At 42.5% G+C, this 3,041-nt stretch overlaps 1 pseudogene across 1 annotated transcript; it reads left to right on the forward strand.

Moving 5' to 3' along the window:
* The first annotated feature begins 562 nt into the window (after positions 1-562).
* Positions 563-1,139, forward strand: LOC307177772 (high mobility group protein B1-like; annotated as a pseudogene). Its single transcript has one exon. The product of its transcript is annotated as a high mobility group protein B1-like (transcript).
* Positions 1,140-3,041: the final 1,902 nt, after the last annotated feature.

Raw genomic sequence — 3,041 nt, forward strand, 5'->3', positions numbered from 1 at the left:
AAAACACAATCTGGTTCATCACATCTCCCTCCAAATTCATTTCCATCAGGTTGGTTACTTGTTCTAGGTGTGTGACTTAACCTCCCAGTCTCATGGGATAGACAGACTTGTAAACAAATGCAGTAATAAAACAGGCCCAGGACTATAATCTATTTCCATATTGAGTGTGATGAGACTACAAAAGAGGGAATAACCAATTCATCCTACCTTGTTCCACAGGGTTCCATGAGGAGATGACATCTGAGTCCATCTTTGGAAGATGAATATGTATGGAATCCTGAGAGATAGAGGATGTGAAAAGGGACTCCCAGGAGAGGGGAAGCACAAGTACAAAGGCACAAAGGGCATATCTGAGGAGCAGCGGGGCTGCAGTGGTGGAAATGAAGCTTTGTAGAAAGGTAAAGTTTGGAAAGGGTCCTGTAAACCCTGTTAATAACTTTATCTAGACAGCCATTGCAGGACACTGAGCTCCACAGAGACAGCACCAGGGCAAGTGAGAGCCAAACAGGTACTAGGTAACTCTGAGCCTCGCTGAGGAAAAATAATTAAACACGGGCAAGGAGAGCCTAAGAAACTGAGAGGCAAAATGTCGTCATATGCATCCTTTGCGCAAACTTGCTGGGAGAAGCACAAGAAGAAGCACCCAAATGCTTCAGTCAGCTTCTTGGAGTTTTCTATGGACTATGTCTACAAGGAGAAAGGAAAATTTGAAGACATGGTGAAGGTGGACAAGGCCCATTGTAAAAGAGACATGAAAACCTGTATCTCTTATAAAGGGGAAACAAAAAAGAAGTTCAAGGATCCCAATGTACCCAAGAGGCTTCCTTTGGCCTTTTTCTTATTTTGTTCTGAGTTTCACTCAAAAAATCAAAGGAGAACACCTGGGTCTATCCATTGGTGGTGTTGCAAAGAACCTGGGAGAGATGTGGAATAACACTGCAGCAGATGACAAGCGAGCAGCCTTATAAAAGAAGGCTGAAGGGAAAATATAGAAAGGATATTGCTGTCTACTGAGCTAAAGAAAAGCTGATGTAGAGAAAAAGAGAGTCATCAAGGCTGAAAAAAGCAAGAAAAAGAAGGAAGATGAGAAAGATGAAAAGGGGGAGGAGGAGAAAGATGAAGAAGATGATGATGAATAAGTTGGTTCTTTCTAAGTTTTTTTTTCTTGTCTTGTCTGTAAAGCATTTAACACCCCTGTACACAACTCACTCCTTTTTAAGAAAAAATTGAAATGTAAGGCTGTGTAAGATTTGTTTTAAAACCATACAGTGTCTTTTTCTGTATAGTTATGCTGCTGAATGTGTCTCTAGCTAACCCTGTCCTGGTGGTATTTTCAATGGCTGCTAACCTTGCGTGATACAGCGTTGGGATGTAAATTGGCATGGAAATTTTTTTTTTTTTTCGGTACGCGGGCCTCGCACTGTTGTGGCCTCTCCCATTGCGGAGCACAGGCTCCGGACGCGCAGGCTCAGCGGCCATGGCTCACGGGCCCAGCCGCTCCGCGGCATGCGGAATCCTCCCGGACCGGGGCACGAACCCGTGTCCCCTGCATCGGCAGGCAGACTCTCAACCACTGCGCCACCAGGGAAGCCCATGGCATGGAAATTTAAAGTAGGTTCTTGCTGGTACACAATACAAATGAGTCATGTATGGGGATAGTTTTTTCATCTTCAGTTGTCTCTGATGCAGCTTATATACGAAGTAATTGTTGTTCTGTTAACCGAATACCACTCTGTAATTGCAAAAAAAAAATAAAAAAAGTTGCAGCAATTTTGTTGACAATCTGAATGCCTCTAAGTAAATACAGTTTTTTAAAATTAGTATTGTCCTTTTCCTAGGTCTGAAACTTTTCTTATTGAGAGGAAGCTTGTCTTTTGCCTTTGCCCATTTTGGATCACATGAACTATTACAGTGTTTATCTTTTCAATATAGTTAGCTGATAAAAAGCTTTTGTCTACACACCCTGCATATGATGAGGGTAATAAAAGTTGAAATGAGACCCAAAAAACTCCACAGACTCCCCCCCAAAACCAAACCAAAACAAAAACAACAGCAAAAACGTTATCTAAGGGCAATGGGAAGCCATAAATGGTTTTTAGCAGGAAACGTTCTGGACTGATCAGATTTGTGTTTTAGACAATGATTGCTGGTAGGGTGGGAAGATCTGGGAGTGAGGAAGAGTAGCAAGAAGACCAGTTGTGAAGGCAGGGAAATTATTCAAAGGATATTTGGGAGAAGTGGAGTAGGAAAGAGGCTGGAGTTTAGGATGTCTCTGGGCAGGAATATGGTAGACATTTGTGATTTTGCACGTCCTGGGTCCACTCCTCTTTTTCAGGTTCAGAACCCCAATTGAGTTTTAGGGGAAAGAATCATTGCCATTGGTAAAGTTTGGTGGGAAGAGTTTCAGTGAAGGCGCTCCATCCCCAGCCAAGAACATGTTAAATGCTTTCTTCCTAGAATTCTAATCTTGAGCGTAAGGGCAGAAAGAATGGAGGCAGAGGAGTTGAATCATCCTTTTCGGGTCTCAGCTTCCTTACGCATACAGTTGATTTAAGCTTCAACCAACACTGCGTGGTAAGCAACAGTCCTTTTTTTTAAAATTTTGTTTTATTAAAGTGCAGTTGTTTTACAATGTTGTGTTAGTTTCCACTGTGCAGCAAAGTGATTCAGTTACACATATATATATTCTTTTTCAAATTCTTTTCCATTATGGGTTATCACAGGATATTGAATATAGTTCCCTGTGCTATACAGTAGGACCTTGTTGTTTATCCATTCTATATGTAATAGTTTGTATCTGTTCATCCCAAACTCCCAGTCCATCCCTCACCCATACCCCTTCACCCTTGGCAATATGGTAGGTAACATTCTCATTCTAGATTCTCCAGTCTTCATGCCCTGAAGGAGCCATTCACCTACACCCACCACTCAGCTCCCCAGAGCTGCTCCGGCCTCCGTCATTTCTGAGCCTGGATTTTGAGGCTTCACTTCAAGTTGGTGAGTTGCTTCATCCTTCCAGTAAACCCCTCTCTGCTTAAGCC

The sequence above is a fragment of the Stenella coeruleoalba genome (genome assembly GCF_951394435.1).
Source record: "Stenella coeruleoalba genome assembly, chromosome: 19".
Taxonomy (NCBI): Eukaryota; Metazoa; Chordata; class Mammalia; order Artiodactyla; family Delphinidae; genus Stenella; species Stenella coeruleoalba.